The sequence below is a fragment of the Danio rerio genome, chromosome 18 (genome assembly GCF_049306965.1).
Source record: "Danio rerio strain Tuebingen ecotype United States chromosome 18, GRCz12tu, whole genome shotgun sequence".
In the NCBI taxonomy this organism is placed as follows: domain Eukaryota; kingdom Metazoa; phylum Chordata; class Actinopteri; order Cypriniformes; family Danionidae; genus Danio; species Danio rerio.
Window position 1 is genome coordinate 49,565,981 of NC_133193.1, and position 22,511 is coordinate 49,588,491.

The 22,511-nt window shown below is 39.4% G+C and overlaps 1 protein-coding gene and 1 long non-coding RNA gene across 5 annotated transcripts in view; one reads left to right on the plus strand and one right to left on the minus strand.

The window, feature by feature from the left end:
* Nucleotides 1-22,511, minus strand: part of sphkap (SPHK1 interactor, AKAP domain containing) — a 202,478-nt gene that overhangs the window by 169,108 nt on the left and 10,859 nt on the right. The gene's annotated exons all lie outside the window — the stretch shown is intronic.
* Nucleotides 819-14,383, plus strand: LOC141378687 (uncharacterized). Its single transcript, XR_012393888.1, has 2 exons — nt 819-4,102; nt 14,164-14,383. It is a non-coding gene; the product is annotated as an uncharacterized lncRNA (long non-coding RNA).

Here is a 22,511-nt window from a genome sequence, read left to right on the forward strand (position 1 = left end):
GAAATCAATTACATTGACAAAACAGGCTAGCGTAATAAGTTAATCATTATGGTTTCCATTAACAGCAAATATTCCTCCAAGAAACAACAGTTAACAAGCCTGAAAAAGGTCATTGTGTAACTGACAAGAGCAAAAGATGCTCTAAACAAGGGGTGTCCAAACTCGGTCCTGGAGGGCCGGTGCTCTGCTGAGTTTAGATCCATCTTGCTTCAACACACCTGCCAGGAAGTTTCTAATATCTAGTAAGAACTTGATTAGAGTTGGAGCTAAACTCTCCAGGACACCGGCCCTCCAGGACCAAGTTTGGACACCCCTGTTCTAAACAGACAGACTTACTATTTCAAACCCAGTTACACATTTTGGGTGGCACAGTGGCTCAGTGGTTAGCACTGTCACCTCAAGAAGGCAAGAAGGTCACTGGTTCGAGACCTGGCTTGACCAGTTAGCATTTTCGTGTGGAGTTTACATGTTCTCCACGTGTTGGTGTGGGTTACCTTCCGGTGATTCAGTTTCCCCCACAGTCCAAACACATGAGCTATAGGTGAACTGGATAAACAAAATTTGCCCAAGTCTGCGTGTAAATATGAATGTGTATGGGTGTTTCCCTATACTGGGTTGCAGCTAGAAGGACATCTGCTGCATAAAACATGTGCTGGAATAGTGGAATAACCTTTGAAATAGAGACTTAACCGAAAGAGAATGAATGTTACACACTGTTATTAACCTTTAATAAATCTTACAGACAGACATCAGCTTCAACTTTCAGACTATTTCTCAAGTTTACTTTCATTAGAGAAAAGTATTAATCCAAGTCCATCAGACGGATTCATTTCCAACATCAAATGGAAGAAATCCAACACTGAGAAATCAAAGGACACATGAAAAAGCCCTTAATAACAGAAAAGCTAAACTAATTTTCTGTCCTACATCTGATCAGAACTTGATGTATATCAGTAACGCTGCCAACAGAGCCCTGCAGAAATCAATCAAAACCCCCTGAAGGTTTGGAACATTTTGTGGCAGAGTAAATTTTCATTTAAATAAACTATCCTTTTAAGTCGAGGTGGACTGGGGATAGATTTCATGTTTTACTCTAAAGTGATTTCTGCTTTGTCACATTCATAAAAAATAAAAAAATAAAAATTAAATAAAAATCAATGTTCCACTATAGTATTGCTGAAGAAAAAGATTTGTTCATTGAACACATGATAACCTTTTGTGTCAACAGCAGGGAATCAGGTAATGCTGACTTCAGACTGCATGATTTTAGCCAGTGAGCGGCAGCTCTGTGGGCGCAAATGCCTTGCTGATGTCAGAGGAGAATGGCCAGACCGGTTCCAGCTGATACAAAGACCACAGTAATTCAAATAACCACTTGTTACAACAGAGGCATGCAGAAGAGCAACTCTGAACACACAACACAACACATACCAGCAGAAGACCACGCCGGGTGCCACAACTGTCAGCTAAGAACAAGAAACTGAAGCTATAATTCACACAGGCTCACCAAAACTGGACAACAGAAGACTGAAGAAACGTTGCCTGGTCTGTTGAGTCTCGATCTCTGCTGCGACATTTGGATGGCCGGGTCAGAATTTGGCGTCAACAACAAGAAATCATGGATCCATCCTGCCTTGTATCAACAGTTCAGGCTGGTGGTAGTAATGTAATGTGTGGGGGATATTTTCTTGGCACACTTTGGGCCCATTAGTTGCAATTGGGTATCATGTCAACGCCACAGACTACCTGAGTATTGTTGCTGACCATGTCCATCACTTTATGACCACAGTGTACTCATCTTCTGATGGCTAGTTCCGGCAGGATAACGCACCACATCATAAAGCGTGAATCATCTCCGACTGGTTTCTTGAACATGACAATGAGTTCACTGTACTCAAATGGCTTCTACAGTCACCAGATCTCAATCCAATAGAGCACCTTTGGGATGTGATGGAACAGGAGATTCACATCATGGATGTGCAGCCGACGAATCTGCAGCAACTGCATGATGCTATCATATCAGTGTGGCACAGAATCTCCAATATTTCCAGTATCTTGTTGAATCTATGCCATGAAGGCAGTTTTGAAGGCAAAAGGGGGTCCAACCCGGTACCTAGGTGTACCTAATAAAGTGGCCGGTGAGTGTATAACAGGTATGTCAGCATTCTTTCAGTCTAAAAGGCAACTAATTACTAAAAAAATTATGTTATTTTCTGATTAAATCAAAAAATGTTCAAATTTTAATATTACTAAAAAGTATTCATCCCCCTGCTGGTAAGCAGCCAGTATCATCACTAACTAAAAGTAAGGCCGTACTCACAATAGGTACAGTTGCCTCGAACCGGGCCAAAGCACGCTTGTCCCCCCTCCCGTCACCCCGACGGACCGCGCTCACACCACAAACGGGCTTCGGCACGCTTACAGTACGTCATCGCTGCTGCACTGTTCAGTGAGAAGCGCTCTCTCACTCAGCAGCACAGTGGAGATTTCTCTAGTTATATCGTTTCAGTCGTTTGATATGCCGTCAAATATTTCGCCAAACAGTCTTTAGAGATGCGGGGACACGCAGTCAGATATTTCGCCGTACAGATCCGCCACTTTTGGCGCTCATAAACAATCATAAAGCCCTCGTGCTGCAGGAATGAGGAGATCTGCTGAAGGTGTCGTGCAGTGAGGGGTTTGCGTCTTTAATAAACGACGGCAGTTTGCGTTCACTGAACAGTAATGATTAATAAATCTATATGAAACAGCCCCTTAAAGTCACGTCTCACTTTCAGCTTTGGGCTTTGGCGCGTTTTGCACTCACACACAAGCGTACCGCGCCAACGCCCAAGTGAACCGCGCTCAGGCACACCTCTTCCAACCGGGCCAGGGCCGGCCAAGTGAACTGTGCTTGAGCCCGATTCGGCGCACTCACACTTCTCAAACGATCCGGAAAACGTGCCTGGGCACGGTACGGATGGCATAGTGTGAGTAGGCCCTAGGTTTGTATCATTTCAGAATCGAGATATCAATATTTTTGATAACACTAGTACAGTCCATAATGAAAACAGTAAGACATGAAGTCTTGTAGCTTATTAAACATTCATCAAAGCCAGCACTGAAGCAATCCTCTACTGCTGTAACTTCACGCAAATCTGAAAGACGAGCAAGTTTATCTGAAAGCCAAATTGAAAAAGAGCTGTAATGTTAATCCAGTGATGACCAGATTTCAGAGATGCTATTCGGCGAAACCAAACACAACACAATACACCAACCTTCAATTATCTGAGCAATAAAATAAGCACTTAGAGGAGTTTCAACCTATTATAAAGGCAATTATAAAATCACGACAGAAGATCAATATACCGATAAAAAGGAGAATAAAGAGTTTTCTGCATTAAAGCAATAACAATCTAGACTGAGGGCGAGAGTGAACTGACATTCACAGAGACCTGTTCAATTTTACCGTCAGCTCAGACAAGTAAATTGACTTAATTCGGTTATAAACGTTCCTGTCAATAAAATGTCAAGAGAGCGGCATATTTACCATGCACGTGTGCAGCGAATAATCGAGTAAATTGAGTCTATAATTATGACTTGAATAAAAGCCCAAAATCACAATTAGACTAATTAGAGAAATCTTCATATTCAGCAGCGATGAAACAAACGCACCAGACCTTCAAAAGCAATTAAATAAATAATAATTAAGCATGCAAATTTGCTCAGAGCCTAGATTCAGCTCTATTGGTTAATTAGTGACATTACAAAAACATAAAATAAACTATAGATACTGGCAGTATAGGGATCAATTCTCACTATTAAAAAGTTGCAGCAGGGAAATAAGCAGGCCCGGATTGGCTAATCGAGAGGACCAGGAAAATTCCCAAGCTGCTTGCACTCTCAACAGTCACACTTTTTTAATTAATTTATTTATTTGACCATAGCCTCACTCTTTTTATCTATTATTTTACCGCAGCTCCACAAATAAAACGTTATTGGTTGTCACGGACGAAAGTGAAGAGGGTTGGGGAGTTCCGAAAATGAAAGAGAACAGCGGACGGAGGAGAAGGAGGTTGAGGAGGAGGATCTGTAAAATGAGGTGCCGGATCAGATTTCAAGGGTAAGTTTTAGGAACAACAAGTAATAACTTGACTTCTAATAACAGACTAGAGGCAAAGGCCTCTAGATTACGCTTATTTTACCAAAATAAAATATGATTATGTCTTGATTTTTAATTATTTCATTAGGACAGTAAGGTCTGACTTTGCTTAGACAAAAGTCTTGTCACTGAACAGAAATAATGTCCAGTAAAGAATATAAAGTCGTGCTGCAGTGGAAAAAGAATGAATATTGTGTCTGAGTCCATCATGAGCTTGGAGGACTGCATCTATACATCTCTGCAATGACTCAAATCACTGATTAATAAAGTCATCTGGAATGGCAAAGAAAGCGTTCTTGCAGGACTCCCAGAGTTCATCAGGATTCTTTGGATTCATCTTCAATGCCTCCACCTTCATCTTACTCTAGACATGCTCAATAATGTTAATGTCTGGTGACTGGGCTGACCAATCCTGGAGCACCTTGATCTTTTTTGCTTTCAGGAGCTTTGATGTGGAGGCTGAAGTATGAGAAGGAGTGCTATCCTGCTGAAGAATTTGCCCTCTCCTGTGGTTTGTAATGTAATGGGCAGCACAAATGTCTTGATACCTCAGGCTGTTGATGTTGCCATCCACTCCGCAGATCTCTCACACGTCCCCATTCAGAATGTAACCCCAAACCATGACTTTTCCTTCACCAAACTTGACTGATTTCTATGAGAATCTTGGGTTCATGCGGATTGCAGTAGGTCTTCTGCAGTATTTGTGATGATTCTGATGCAGCTCAACAGATGATTCATCGACCTTCTGCCACTTCTTCAAATGATCAACTAGAAGTCAAGTTATTATTTGTTGCTCTTACAACTGGGATTGATGACAAGACTTTTGTCAGGCAGTGTATAATGCATGGCAATTTTTTTTACATCATTAATCCTACCCAATTCCTAAACCATTGCTTTATCAACTATTAATAAGCAGACAATTAAAGCTTAAAATGAAGTGTGACGGATAAATCTCTCCAGAATCTAGAAACCGTGAGGACAAAATCCATGCTATGATCTGAGGAGCAGAAGTTATGTAGGCAGAGCTGCGTAAAAGAAAAATAAGTCAAACACATTTTCTGTTCTGCTGCCCAAAACGCCAATCAGTAGGAGAGATGCTGAACACTGTGAATATGATAAAACTACCAACCATATCAAAATGAAAATATATTTATGTTCTGTCCAATTCAGATAAACTCATTTCAGAGCACACAAATTTATTTACACTGCTCATTTTTGTTCCAATGAATTGAATCTCTCCGTTTCTTCATTTGCATGTCAAAATGTCATTTTCTTTTGCATTAATATAAATTTGATACGGTCCGTTTAGATTATATTGTTTCTGGATTTTAATATTCTTTGTCAGTGTTTTATTTTGACAGCTGTGCCACTGTGAAGTTTGTACTGAACTGAAGGTTAAAGCTCAGCTGATGTCCAGCGTCTGCATATCTGACAGCAGACACAAGATGAAGTCTGTGTGTAAACGCATGAGTGTTTCTAAAGCCAAGTGTCCATTTGGAAAGAATAACGTATGGTGAATGATAACAAACTACGTCAGGAGTGCCACTCATAACTTTTATAATCAACTCAAAAACTCATAAACAACAGATAGATAGATGGATGGATGGAACAGACAGAAGACAGATGGACAAAGAAGGACAGACAGACAGAAAACAGATAGACAGACATATAGATAGATGGCTGGATGCAGGGCCGGATTAACCAATGGGCCTTATGGGCACAGGCCCAGGGGCCCGTGCGCACTAGGGGCCCCTGCGAGGGGGGAGAAAAAAAAAGACAATTTCGGAGTGTCTTTTTTGGCTTATTGCAAATAGCGCATCTAGTTGGAATAAGCCATTCAGGGTTTACGCCCATCGGTGCCTGATTGATAGAGACAAGATGAGTATAGAGCTGCTATCTCTAACAGCCGCAGTGGCGCACCTTGTACGGCGCTCAGCATCATGTTTTGACGCGATTAATCATAAACTCGGTTCGAATCCACCATCAGCTGAACTCGTGCTACTTTTTTTCTCCCCATTACATATCAGATTGGAAATATATTTATTTTTAACAAGGAAACATTTTTTTTAAATAATGCAAATGTGATATAAAGTCACAAGTGTCTCGTGGGTATTTAATAATGTTTAGTCTTATTATAGGTGCCTCCCTCTCTGCAAAAACTATATTGCTCAGACAACTGTATTTCCTCTGAGCAAAAAAATCGCGATCACATATTAATAATATTATTATATTTAAACTGCCTTTTTTTCGTTAACTAAACAGAATGCTGTAATTGGCCAAGCGCGGAAACGTCAGTTTTGTAATAACCCGCACTAAACTGAGCGGACTGTGGTGTAACGTTATATCTGTCATAGATCAAAAATGAGTGGACAAGTGGATTTAGCAAACGCGAGAGAAAGAGGTGAGGAGGGATCTTTATTGAGGCATTTTCCATACACACCATCTTTAAACAGACCCGTGATCAGGAGAATGAGGGTACAGAAGAAGACGTTATGGTAACTTTAAATGATGAGAAGCTAGCATTAACCAGGCAGAGGAGGCTAACGGCAGCGCAGCGCGGACTGGATTCATCGTGTGAGAGACTGACAGAAAAGGAGAGAGAGAGAGAGGGAGATAGAGAGAGAAAGGCCCAGAAGAGGAGAGAGACGGGAAAGAAGAGGTATAGTGTGTGTGATTTTGGATACTTTTAGGTTTATAATCAAGTCTTCATCACGAGAAGAGTAGAGAAAATACAGGGAGAGGAGAAGAGAGACAGTAAATCAGTGTTTGTATTATGAAAGACTCAGATTCATAGAACTCAGATTCATAGAACTGGATTGGAGAAGCAATGTGCGTTATATGCCATGGCAATAATATGCTTTATAAGTTTGTAAAAGCAAAACATTAAAATACCCTAAAAAAAAAAAAAAATATATATATATATATATATGGCCAGGTAGGGGGCCTTACAAGACAATGTGCCCAGGGGCCCCTGAGTTCTTAATCCGGCCCTGGCTGGATGTATAGATAGACATACTGGAGAAAAGATAGATAGATAGATAGATAGATAGATAGATAGATAGATAGATAGATAGATAGATAGATAGATAGATAGATAGATAGATAGATAGATAGATAGATAGATAGATAGATAGATAGATAGATAGATAGATAGATAGATGGACATACTGGAGAAAAAAATAGACAGACAGACAGACACAGATACTGTAGATGGATGGATGGATGGATGAATGGATGGATAAATAGATAGATAGAGAAAGACAAACAGAGCAAAGATAGACAGTCAGTCAGTCTGACAAAAAACAAAGACAGGGGACAGACAGACAGACAGACAGACAGACGGACAGACAAGACAGACAGACAGACAACGAATAGATAGACAGACAGACAGACCAAGAGAGAGGACATAAAGACACACAGAAAGAAAGACAGACAGACAGACAGACAGACAGACAGAGGATAGATACACAGAGAGACTGAGAACAGACAAGACAGAAAGACAGGAAAAGGACAGACTAACAAATAGAGGACAAATAGACAGACAAACAGACAGAAAACTTACAGATGTCTTTAAATAAATAAAATTATACATTTTGCATTCACACACACACACACACACACACACACACACACACACACACACACACACACACACACACACACACACACACACACACACACACACACACACACACACACACACACACAGTTCTGTAGGTAAGAGCTAATCCCAGTGAAATAGGGAAATAAAAGGCCCATTTTCTCTTCATGAGTCTGTTGTGACAAGCAGTAATTTCTCTCCTGCTTTCAGTTCCTCCATTGCGAAGAACAAACGAAAGGAGAGAAAGACGGAGGATGGAGGAAACAATTTACCTGACTGCTGTTACTAAAAAAAAACATTTCTGAATGTGTGCGCAAGTGATGAAAACATTCATTCAAGTGTGCCAAACTGACGTTAATATGGCTGAAAAATAAGAGAAAAGAAACGAGATAAAGAGTATTGCTCAATTTAAATAATTTAAATATGAATAATTTAGATTCACAATTCAATATTTTTCTTAGAAGTTTAAAGGTGCTGTTTGTAAGTTTTCAACTCTTCTAAAGCATAAAAATGCCATGACATGTTTGCTGATATTTAAGAAACACACCAAGTGAACATTCTTGTTTATCTTAAAAAAAAACAATGCTGAAGTCAGATATTCTGCTTTCCGTGCTGGAACGTCTGCCTTTGTTTTGGTTATGTTAACCCGCCCAGTGCCAGATTAGCCATTTATATTTCAGCACCCCGGGTTGCCTTTGTGGAAAACAGCTTATTTCATTCATTCATTTAGTCATGAAGGCTCTCAAAGTATGTGTTCGTGACTGAAATGCGACCTCCAGTGGACAGTAGCAGACTCCGAAATGAGACGCAGATTCAGAGTTCCACATGAGGCAGTTATTAATTAGCACATAACATAAATATTACGAATGCAAACTTGGCTGTTTGCACTAGACGAAACCTGACATGAATGTAAATACAGCCATTCAGAAGCACAGAATAGTCCACACACTGCACTCCAACAAAATGGTAAGGTTTATAATCTAATTAATACATATTAAACCTCTTTAACATTATTAAATAGAGATGCTGAATCTGATGAAGATCTGAGATGAACTATCTGCTGCTGCTTTCAGTAGTATGCCAATAAATGTCATGTAAAATGCCATTCAAACTCACATTATTAGCATTTAACACTGATCAAAGCACATGAGCTGATGTGAGCATTGTCAGTTTGTCCTGTTGTTCAGCTGCAAGAAATAGAAGCCACTTCTAAAATAAAAAATTTCTCAATAGTCAGGCACACTCCTGTTAGTGTCTTCAATCTGGCTACCTGTACTTGTTTTTGATAAGAAGGATTGCAATAGCTAGTTCAACCACATGGGGTGTCAAACTTAACATACAGCACCTTTAATGAATATTGTTTTATATTTAATATATTATTTAATTATTCATATATAAAATACATTTTAATATATTAATTATTAATAATTAAATATTTTTCTTAAAAGTTTAATGCAAACCATATTGATCCTGTAGGTCTGGTACTGTTTTGCCTTGTTAGCATGTAAAACCAGAGTCCTACACTCAGAAATAAAGGTACGAGAGCTGTTACTGGGGTAGTGCCTTTTAAAAAGGTACAAATATGTACCTAAAAGGTCCATAATAGGGGTGTCAAAATTAATTGTTTCTTCGGTGCACCGCGATGCAGACGCGGACAAATCGGTATTGATTCAGTAATAACCATATTATGTAGTGACGTCATTTAACTCCTATGCGCTCTGTCGCGAGGGAGGTGAGCGCCGGTATTTACAACAATCAGCCAACTCAGGGCCGGCCCGTGGCATAGGCACCATAGGCAAATGCTAAGGGCGCTGTATATCCAGTGGGGCGCCAGAAATGAGCGCGCTTCAGTTGGTTTTGTTTTCAATTTTCCTGACACACTTTCAGTTATAGACAGCAATAACTCAAAAAACGCTTACCCTAAAAAGATCTACAGTGTGTTTCCTACAGAAAGACAAAGCTGGTTATGTTTCACAGCTGTCTTTCTTTTTTTCGCTTGACATTACGAGCACTGCTCCATTTAAGCCCTCGCAGTCTGCGTTTACTTTAGCCGGCAGAGCTCGCGCTGAGAGGAGCTCTCTGTAAGGGACCGTCGGAAAAGTGCTTATTTTTTTCGTTTTTCTGCTCCGCTCAGCGCGAGCTCTCCCTGTTGCAAGGGCTTAAGTGTGTTTGTTTGTGTGTGTGTGTGTGTGTGTGTGTGTGTGTGTGTGTGTGTGTGCGTGTGTGTGTTTGTTTGTTTGATGCTGTCTATGTTTGTGAATGTGTTTGAATGAGAGACAGTGTGTTGCTGTGTGTCTGTGTGTTTATACAGACAGCATGTTATAGCCTCCCCCCTAAAATATAACACTATATATGGAAAGCATCGTCAATGCACCGTGATGCACCGTGATATCGAATTGAACCGAATCGATGGCATGATAATCGTAACCGAACCGAACCGTGAGACCAGTATAGGTTCACACCTCTAGTCCATAATAATACCTCAAGGGTACATATTAGTACCTAAAAAGTACAAAAGAGTTTCTCTTAGTTTCTATTTGTAGGTACTAATATACACTTTTGAGGTACCAATAAAGTACAAATGTCAACCTTTTAAAAAGATACCACCCCAGTGACAGTGCTTGTACCTTTATTTCTGAGAGTGTACAATGAAATCTGTCCCAAAACACACTGGAAATCCTTAAAATGTACTAATTTCTGGTTAAAATGTGTTACTTTGTAATGTTTTATTGTCATTTATAGCACCAAACAATCAACATTCTGTGATAGTTTGTTTTTTCAGCACAGAAACAGTACTAATAATTAGTTATTGGCACTCTTTATAGGCACTTGTTTCCAAAAATCCTACAATACTGCTTTGTGTGTTTGTATTCTGAAAGAGGAAGCATGCCAAAGGCTGACTTGAAGCTGTCCATCGTTGTTTTCCTAACTTTGCACTGGTACGTGATCAACTCTGCAGTGATATCATTTCCAGCTCTGACATCCGACGTAAATGGGATGCAGCATTACATATCTCATTACCCCTGCATGCACACGGTTGTATAACAGAGAGAAGCGGGAAGAGAGCCAGGTGAGGGAGACACAGAGAAGGCCATGGTCGCAGTCAATCAACAAGACTCAATTACTTAATAATGTCTCATTATTGAGCCCTGATTAACCCTCATCCATCTCCTGATATCACTGCAAGGACTCGCAGAGGACGAGAGCTTTTCCTTCCCTACTCCTGTTTTCCAGACCCTTGCCTTTTTTTGTCTGCAATTACTCTTTCATTTCACTTTCTGGTTTTAGCCGTCTCGTTTCATTCATCTTCGCCTGCATACATTCTTCTCGTTTGTCATTATGTCATTTTTAGGTCCATGCCTGCAGAGAAGCGGAAATAACAAAAAAAATATCTTTTTTTATATTTAAGTTGTTTTTCTCAGACTACAATGACATAAAATTGAGGGCAAGTTAAGGAAACGAAGACCCCTGCTTCTCAGATTTCAACAATGCCTTAAAATAAATAAAACAGCACAAGATGATGAATAGGGCGAGGCAGTGGCGCAGTAGGTAGTGCTGTCGCCTAACAGCAAGAAGGTCGCTGGTTTAGTTGGCGTTTCTGTGTGGAGTTTGCATGTTCTCCCTGCCTTCGCGTGGGTTTCCTCCGGGTGCTCCGGTTTTCCCCACAGTCCAAAGACATGTGGTACAGGTGACTTGGGTAGGCTAAATTGTCCGTAGTGTATGAGTGTGTGTGTGTGGATGTTTCCCAGAGATGGGTTGCGGCTGGAAGGGCATCCGCTGCATAAAAACTTGCTGGATAAGTTGGCGGTTCATTCCGCTGTGGCGACCCCGGATTAATAAAGGGACTAAGCCGACAAGAAAATGAATAAATGAATGAAAGATGATGAATAAATGAAATCAGATTCCAATAATTACTTTTCTTAAGAAATGCTTCCAATACTCAATTATCAGTAGTACTACACAAACATATAGAGAACACTTGGAGTTACATTGTGTTGTGCAAGTGTTTCCTTTGCTTTTTGATCTGGCGTGTTCCAGAAATTAAGCCCTGATGTTAGTTATGCATAGGTTTTTTTTTCTTACTGTATGTCCAGTGTTGTGTTTGTAGTTATGTTTCATTTATGTAGCACCATTGTCTTGTGAGTAGGGCTGGGCGATTTGGCAAAAAAAAAAATCTAGGTTTTTATAAAGTTTGACCGATACACGATTTCGATTTTTTTTTATTGTGTTACTAGTCTTCTCAAAACATTACAACAACATTACAGAAGTAACATTCTCTTTAAAAGTAACTTAAACCATCTGGTTAAGGAACATTGTATTTTTAATGGCCATGTCATACAAAAATCGGTCAAGGTGTAAATAAATGTAAAACAAATTCACGAGTTAAATAGCGTTGCTGAAGATTTGAATAAACATTATTTGTGTAAATATTGCAGTTGCAGGAATACAGAGGTATTTTTGCAAATTTTGCCTAGGAAAGATTGGCTGTCAGCTCGGCTTTGACCTTGTCTTCTGATTGAATGACAGGTTGTAATGATGCTGCCTTTTTTTTTTAAAAAAAGATATAGTGGAAGAAAAGGACTGAACATGGAAACTGTAAAGCTTAATTTAACCCAATGTGTGAAGTTGTGGATGTATTGCAGATGCAAAAACAAGTACCAGATGTGTCTAATATAAAATAATCTATTTAATCTATTTTTCTTTTTTCCCCCTTTTAAATACCGATCATTTGATGCGCTTTGCTCCACTCTCTGTATAATGTTGCCTGATCTGTCCGCTAAATGACGTCATGGGGGCGGGTACTTTCATTTTCACTGCTACTGGCCCTCACTTCTACTCGTGTTCAAACCAAAAGATCGGCGCGGTTTTTCACATGGAAGGCTTTTACATCCTTCAAACATGTTGAGATCGAGTTTATCGACTTGAGGGAATATGTCTTGACTATCCACACAGACGTGACTCAGACTAATGCAACAAGTAAAATCCTACATGACTTCACGCTTTAACAGGCAGTCAAGCAGGTCGTACACCAGAAGCAGCATGACACTGTGCGCACATGACAGTTTAAACTATCACACACCGGACCTGCACATTCGCATGATATTTAACATGAAACTAATCAGATGGCGCTCTGTGGCGGGGCTGAAATATGACCTGCGTCCTGAATCGTGGTGCTGCGTGGCGCGGCGCCGAGAGGCGCTTCCGGTGTGCTTCCTGCCTCATACAGAGTGAACCAAAGCGCATTGGTGCCATTATAATGTATTAAATATATATATTTTTTTAAATCGCGATTTCTTTTCGATTTGATTCAAAATTAAACCGTCTGAAAACGTAAATTCAAATTAATCGAAAAAAATCTGAAAAAATCGCCCAGCCCTACTTGTGAGACATGACATTTCGTTCCTTTGTATGTCTACACCAGAGGCCGCGTTCGACTTTGTCATTGTCCATCATTTTGACGGAGAGGGTTGTAAAAATTCCGTCATAACCTATCATTGACCGTCAATTAATTTGCATATTTTCTAATCGCTTTTTCATTTTTATTTTAATGAACTTGCACAACAAACTTATAGGCTAAATTATTCATTTATTTATTTGACCAATGAACAATAACTCATATCTATCTTACCTCATATCTTCCTCCTGCGTTGACCTGAACTGGGTGCTTGCCTGTGCGTGATCAAACGCATCAAGAGAGACTGATGCAGAGGCAGTTGTCATTAAATTCTGTGTCTTTGCCTCGGAAAGTCAACTTCTCCTGACAGTTTTAAACTTGTTCTGGAGGCTGATGGCGTGTTCTGCTGCCACACTGTCTATCCACAGCCATGTCACCCTGCAGCCCAAGACCGGTTACTCACTGAAGCTAAGCAGGGCTGAGCCTGGTCAGTACCTGGATGGGAGACTTTGAATGGGTGACGTCAGGCGTTGCCGAACTGCATTGTGGATCCGTCGGCGCCGCTTCAGAGGTGTTGCTCGCTGCAGAAGTTGGGACCAGCTCAAATTTTCAAGCGCCGACGGAAGCGTCAGCCAATCATATCGCTGTATGCAAATACACCAGCTGGACAGTGGCCTATTTCTGACTGAATTTTATTGGATGACGCTTCTATGACGGTTGTTTCAGCCTCAACTTCAGACACGCCTTCCATCAAGCATTGACGCTGAAGCCCCGTGTGAATGGGGCGTTACCTGCCAGAGCTGAAATCTACCCGTATTTGGCGGGTGTTAATGTAAAGCCCTGAATATAATCATAACCTACTTTCATTTAATTCAACAAATATCCTGACTGACTGTGAAAATGCATCAGATTACAGAAGCAGAATGTTGTAAATGTTTCAGACTGACTTTAAACGTGTAACCTGACAGCAGTAATATATTCCATCGAGTGTCCTTTCGTGACCTTGTATTTTTTTTTTTCCCTCAGAGTGTGAAAACGCTTGACCTGGCCCGCCTGTGTCTGGATCAATGGAAAAGCAGGCTTGAAAGTCAACACTTGACCACGATGACTCTGCCCGCTTATCACAGTGCAACCGTGGCAACGTTGGTATCCATAGTGACACTGATATCTGCATCGCGAGTAGACATTTGATCTTTAACATCACTCTCGACAGATACCTTTCTAATTAAATGGCATTGATTGAATCTGACCTCTCCACCTGTCTGGTTTCACTTCCCAATCCACGCAAACACACACACACACACACACACACACACACACACACACACACACACAAAGAGAAAGAAAGCCAAATAATGGAAGTTTCCACGTAAATGGGAAAACCCAGTCCTATCTTAATGAAGATCGTAAAAGGGTAGGCACTCAATTATTTATACACACACAACAAATATCTGACTGGAGCAGAAGTACAGTATAATTACATCAAAGCACTGATAAGACTGAATTGAACACCACCACCTGCTGTATTGACTCTGAACTTCTTTCCCTGAAGAGCAACAGGAGGTGAGACACACAAAAAAGGCTTGTGGCGATCTGTTGCAGCGCCTTTCGGCTTAAATAATGCAGAGCTGTTCTGATGAACAGAGCCCAAACTCTCTCTGACAGGTAAAAGAGCATTTTCACATCTGCCTAGTAAAAACAGAGAAAAGCTAGCTGTCATTCACTCAACCAGTGACGCTGTAGATGTCCTTACAATCTCCAAAAATGTACCACAGTACATGCACTCACAGTGGTTTGAGGCCATTTGAGATGAGCTCAGGGGAAAGTGAAATTGCTGTGACCTGTGTCAGTCTGTCTCTTCCGCTGAATATTAATAAGCATATGCTAACTACCATCCTTTCACTTAATAACACACACAGTGGAATAGCTCTGCTAGGAAAAATCAAGAAATGGTAGTAGTCATTTCAATTTAGGAAATTATAGAGATGGGACATATTATTAGTTTTCAATCATACCTATTTTCTTTCCTTATCATATAAACCTATTTTATGAAAATACGGCAACAAGATGAACGGTTGTGATGAACATATGCTGTGCATTTGGATGGCCCGCTTCTCTTAAACTTCACTTTCTGCTCCATAAACTTCCAATTCAAAAGCTTATGAGCTTTTAATGTCTTTCACACCAACCGATTCCACATCACATTGTTTTCTCTCTCACTTTCTTTTCTGCATATTTGTTTCATCTTATTCTTTTGTGCATGCCTCAGCTTTTTTCCATCATTCATTTTTATTTTGTTTGATTTTAATGCAGTTATTTTTACATAAAAGTGGCTTTTGGGTTAAAAATGGCTATATTACACTCTTTTACACATGTATAATTGCATATTTTGGATTTGCTACACTGCATTGAAGGCCCTGATTTACTCATGGTGAATTAGTTTTTTTTTATTATTATTATTCGATTTGTATTTATAGCTATTTTTTAATAGGTAAACAGTGGTACAATACACTAATGGCAAATATTCCAACATCTTCGTTCTGCTAACAACAGCATTCAGATTAATATGTAAATATATACTTTGTGTTTTCGTCAAAGTAACATAATACATAATTACCACAGTAAAAAACATCAGTTAAGAAAGTATCTCATATAGCTGCAAAGTTTTTCAACGCATTTCTAAACATAATAGTTTTAATAACTCATCTCAAATAACTGAATTATTTTATCTTTGCCATGATGACAGTAAATAATATAGATTACTAGATATTTTTCAAGACTATCAACAAAAAAAGCTTAAAGGGGATAATAATTTTGACCTTAAAATGGGGTTTATAAAATTTAAAACTGCTTTTATTTATAGCCGAAATAAAACAAATTAGACTTTTTCCAGAAGAAAAAATATAATCAGACATACTGTGAAAATTTCCTTGCTCTGTTAAACATCATTTGGGAAATATTAAATATATTCTATACAAATTTTATATATACAAATATTTACAATACAAATATATACAAAACCCCAAAGTTTTGAGGGTTAACTTTTCACGTTTATTTGATAATGGTACTATAGATAAAGGAAATCTATAATAAAAAATAATATGTAATTGAACTTAGACCTGTCACGATATGTGTTTTTTTTTTGTACTGTATAATATATTGCACTAAAATATATTGTGATAAACAATATTATTGACATTTTAAGACCATTTTATGCCACTGATTATGTAATGCCAGAATGACAATGTAATATCACAATGCAAGTACACTCTTCAAAAGAAAATATCATATTTTATTCTTAAGAATATATCATTTAATTATAGTCATTTTAACCATTTAATAATTAGGCATTGGAATCAGAACGTGAAAACACATATCCTAAACTAATAATAATAATAATAATATTAATAATAATAAATGTCAACGAAATAAGTAACATAGGCTGCAAAATCTACTACCAGATCTATTATCAGTTGTCAGACACCCACATGAAAAATACTATAGTAATTTATAGTAAATACTACAGTGTTTTTAATCATACTGACACTAACACCTCCAATAGAGATAGAGGTGTTGCACAATAACCTAAAATGTTACCATGATTGGTTATGTATGTATGTATGTATGTATGTATGGGTGAAATATATATTGCACCACCAAAAATGATTGAGGTCACATCCATGTGCGATAAGTCCATATATTGATTGTTGTGGCAGTCCAAACTGACCTCTCATCCCTCTTAATTATTATTTTTTGTATATACTGTAGCTACTCTCTTACATTTTTTAAGTTATGATTTGTTTGTTTGTATGTTTGTATCTTAAAAAAAAAGTCTATCCAAAATTTTTCATGCCCCACTCAAAATCTTTTTAAATAATCAATCATAATTTCCACAAAAATGATAATGATTATTATTTTCCCTTATAATCAAGCACCCCTTCTCAGAATAACAATGACATATTCCGCATTATGTCTAGCTCACTAATCAAATAAGCTCAATCTCTAATCATGGATCATTTGTAACACTAGAGGATGATCATCAGCTTTTATAAACTTGTGGAGTACATGCATCTCGAAAGCAAAATGAAAACTGCAGCATGAACATTCTTCAAGACATCTCTTTTTTGTTGTTCTGCCATTTGTATTTTTCAGCTGAACCATTTTACTCATATTGAGGCAGTCCAATTTAATAACAATTTGGACTTAAAACCGTTCCATTTGGATGTTAATACACAAAGCTCATTCTGTAGGTTTTACGACTAAAATGTCTTACCCTGTACTTTTCTCTGAACGCATAAGCTGTGTTCACACTTCAGGAATTACACCAGAAAGAGAGAGAGTTGTGGCTTATCATAACCAATACATATACATGTTTAATTTCTGCTTGTCTCTATCTTCCCTGCTGTGAATTGCTCTACATGAATCAGTGAGGCTAAACAGCAGCTATTCTGGTCCTCCAAACCCATGAAATTGAGCTGCAACTGTGTGTGTGCTTGTGTATGTGTGTGTGTGTGTGTGTGTTTCTACATTGGTTGAAGGATTAAACGGAGATGATTTTCTACACAGTTTGTGTGTGCGTGTGTGCGTTTGTGTGTGTGTGTGTGTGTGTGAGTGTAACTGCAGACAGACTCAGAATATCATATGCTCTGTGTGTCTGCTTCGCGACTATAGAAATACTAGTGTTTATATCCCAAAAATATGGCATTTATAACCATTGCTAACAAAAATTTATATATATAAATTTTAGGCAAAATGAGCAATGCAGGCCTATAAAAATGGTTAATATTTTCTGATCTCTTTTGCAGGTGTTTGCTAAGTAGCTGAAAATGATATTGTTAGCATTGTGATGCCTTCGCTTTAACTCACTCGGGCTTATGGGATGAATATATAAATCTATTTTCTCCAATCCTGCAGAAGGCTTACATGCTCAATCCTATTATAACTGGAAAGAGTGAATTAACTCTTCTGACATGTTGACATCAATACACGTTGACATCAACACACACACACACACACACACACACACACACACACACACGCACACACACACACACACTGAACGTATCCTGTCACATCATCTACAGTAGCCAGACCTTGAACCTTAAAATAGAAGTCTAATCCAGTGAGCAGATTCTGTATAGTTACTGTAATGGGAACCATAATAAAAACACAATACATCAAATATAGCATAAATAAAAAAATACCTGAAATATCAAACCATCAAATTTGGCCCCAATCCCACCCATTTAGACAGGAAGTTTAGTTTGGAATTACCAACATAAAATAAAATGCTTGAAATAATTGTGTGTGAGACATTTCTTATAATATGTATATGAGCAATATCAGCAATGCAATATGGCTGTATAATAGCACTGGTGAGAGGAGTGCATTGGCTTAAGGCCACAGTCCGAATGTCTTAGGCTGCATCCGAAACCGCATACTTCCATACTATATAGTACGCCAAAATCAGTATGCGAGCAGAGTAGTATGTCCGAATACATAGAATTCGAAAATCAGTATGCGAGAAGCACCCGGACGACTTACTACTTCCGGCGAAATTCTGGAGAGCGCATCTCATGCACGCATGACAAAATTGCGGATTTAGTACGTCCGAATTCCATTCATTCTTTCAAATTCATACTGTATAGAACGTACTTTTCTAACGGCCGAGTAGTACGTTTAAATTCAAATGCAGTACCTACTGAGTAGTAGGCGGTTTCGGACGCAGCCTTAGTGTCACCACCAGGGATGATATACAGGCATTAGGGTTGGGCGATGACAACCAATTTGGCATGGTATGATTTCTAATTTGAAACACCGCGATGGATGATGGAATCATCATCATAGGAGGCTGTGAATTTATTATTTATGAATTATTAATTAATTCATAACAAATTAATTATTTGTAGCCTACCGTTTCACCTACCTGGTCTTTGTGTTACTCATAACCATATCATAAATAAATAAAGATAAGTTACACACAAATTACCACCTGTCAGTCACTTTTCGGCAGGACTCTGGCATGAATAGGCAGAGTGATCTGTGTATAATGTGTATAATGATGTTGACAAACTTGGTTGGTAAAAAAGATGCACAACCAATAGGAACTAGCCAACAGTATCTGAGGTTTTCACTAAAATTTCATTTCTCATTTCTTACAGGACGCTAGTGATGGGTCGTTCATGAACGATTCGCTCATTTTGAACGAATCTTAAATATGACTCGGGAACTACGAGTCCTCTCAGGGAGTGATTCGTTCATCCGCACGTGCGCACATTTGTGCAGGTGGTATCGTTCATTTCAAGTCTTCATCACATTTAGAGTCGTTCATCGCGGAAAGGCAGAAGCAATCATGTGCATTTAGAGCCGGAAAAAGTTTATCTCTCGAGTTATCTATCGGGTCCAAGTCACTCGTTCCTCACGGGCCAATCATATGCGTTTAGAGCCGGAAAAAGAATTGATAAGTTCATCTCTCGAGTCCTCTATCGGGTCTGAGTCACTTGTTCCTCACGGGCAAATCATACGCGTTTAGAGCCGGAAAAGAATTGAACCGTTCATCTCTCGAGTCCTCGGGTTTGAGTCATTCTGTCACGTAAATAACAAACGACTCAAGACTCAAGAGGTGAACTAATTATCATGGCTCCTATCGGCTCAGACTGTGTACATTGGTTAAGATTATATGTGACTGCCAGTGCAACGTGAACAAACCACTGACATTAGAAGACATGAAGAGGTGAGCTGAGCAAAGAGACAACAATACCTTCATTGACAAAAGAGCAGGTAAACATTGAATTATTATTTTCTCCTTCTTATAGTATTCTATTTATGACTTTTTTGTCGTGCAATCAACCTTTTGGGCTAGTTGTAGCAGTGTTTGGAAGCAATTCGTAACATTTTGGCAAATTGAGCTAAATGAACTAAATGACTCGAAAACGATTTTTTGTCTCATTCAAAAGTCTTTGAACGAGACTCAAAGATCCGAGTCAGTAAAATGATCGGAACTTTCCATCACTACAGAACGCGTTCTCTGTCCTTGCTGTCTCCCGAGTTCGTTCTTCCGAGGACACCTGGCAAGACCGCTCTCCACAAGAACGCAAGTCCATTCTCTGCGTTCTTGGAATTGAGAAACAGCTAAGGACTTAATTAGTTTGATCAGGTGTGTTTAATTAGGGTTGGAACTAAACTGCGCAGAGCTCCGGCCCTTTAGGAACTGGCTTTGATACCTGTGGTCTAGAGGGTCGAATCGAAATCACAATCTTTTTTCGATTAATCGTGCAGCTCTAGTGCAGATATGAAGAAAATCTATAATATAATAGTAATAAGTAACTGAATCAGGCTGTATTTAATCTCTTCCATCAGTTGTTTCCTGGTAAACTAATAAAAGCCAGCACGTAAGCTAGCCAATCAGATTAGTGCTAGCCAAATGAAGAAAAAAAGTGTGTGCATTTGAGCTTGCACCACTGAAAGAACTGTTGGTGGTCTGCTGGCGTGCATCTAATGCTGGGACTGCTTGTCTCCTGTTGTTCACTGCTGTCATTTTATGCTGCGACTGACCTGGAATCAGGCCTGTAGTTTGCTATTAAAGGGCACAGAAAAGCCAACTGACCAGAGAACAGATGTTAAAGCTCTACAGAGAGGTGAGGACCCCTGTTTCAGGATTGGATGTGGAAGTGAGCCAAACAGTAGGAGATTAAAGAGAGGAAGATGAACACAGGCTCCATTTATCACTTTATCAAATGAAAAATAGATCTGCTTATACCTTTAGCAGGCTTCTCCTGCAATTCTCTCCAAAAGGGGGTCTCAGCAAGCTCTGTAGGTAGTCATATTTAAAAAAAAAAAATTTAACAGTGGACAATTAGGAGAACGATCATGTTGCCTTAGGGCCTACTCACACTATGCCATCCGTACCGTGCCCAGGCCAGTTTCCCGGATCGTTTGAGAAGTGTGAGTGCGCTGAATCGGGCTCAAGCACAGTTCACTTGGCCGGCCCTGGCCCGGTTGGAAGAGGTGTGCCTGAGCCCGGTTCACTTGGGCGTTGGCACGGTACGCTTGTGTGTGAGTGCAAAACGCGCCAAAGCCCGAAGCTGAAAGCGAGACGTGACTTTTACGGGGCTGTTTCATATAGATTTATTAATCATTACTGTTCAGTGAACGCAAACTGCCGTCGTTTATTAAAGACGCAAACTCCTCACTGCACGACAGCTGCGCGCCTTCAGCAGATCTCCTCATTCCTGCAGCACGAGGGCTTTATGATTGTTTATGAGCACCAAAAGTGGCAGATCTGTTCGGCAAAATATCTGACTGCGTGTCCCTTTATCCCTAAGGACTGTTTGGCGAAATATTTGACGGCATATCAAACAACTGAAATGATATAACTAGAGAAATCTCCACTGTGCTGCTGAGTGAGAGAGCGCTTCTCACTGAACAGTGCAGCAGCGATGACGTAAGGGTGCCGAAGCCCGTTTGTGGTGTGAGCGCGGGCCGTCGGGGGAGACGGGAGGGGGGACAAGCGTGCTTTGGCCCGGTTCGAGGCAACTGTACCTAGTGTGAGTACAGCCTTAGTTCATTTTACCCCCATGGCTGACAAAAAAATGGACAAGTATGTAATTTATCCTCCAAAAAAAAAACAGCAGCTAATAATGACCCAAGCATACTGGACTCGGGTAAAAAAGCTCCAAACGTTTCAGGTAGCAGTGCTAGCAATACTGGAAACACAAAATCCCAAAACCAGGCTCATTCTGAAAATGTACCTTTACATACATTTCTGAACAATACAACTCAAGAGGTACATTTTGCTGTTTTTGTTTTCGCGAATCCACCAGAGGCTGCTGTGTACGCTTTTTGAGATCTCAAATTTCTCTCGCGAGTCATTCATGTCTGCTGTTCTCATGTACACCCACCAGAGGCCGCTTCTGGAGTATTGCCTGGCTCAGGTACAGTAAGTTGTTTATGTGCTCTTTGGGCGTAGAGGCAGCTTTGCTTTATGCCACTAGGAGTACCAACACAGGCCTGCAACAGGGTTTATTTACTTGACTATTCATTTTATATGGACAATGTTTGACCTTTACTAAACGAACTGTTGATTTTTGATGTTTGAGTTTTGAAAAAAGGAAAACGAAAAGCTTTATTTTGAAACAAACCTTTATTTCTTTTGTCTGTATACCTTTTGTCCGTTTAATTGCATTTAAGTAAATTTGGAAAGGTAATTCTGTACCAGATTGGTTGTTTATTCATTATATTAATTGGGATCATGTTATTATTATGTTATATATGTTATATATATATATATTTTTTTGTATTGTATTACTCTACAATACAATGTAGAGTAATGTAGGATAAAATAGGAAAAGGGCACTACAGCACGAAATACCAAG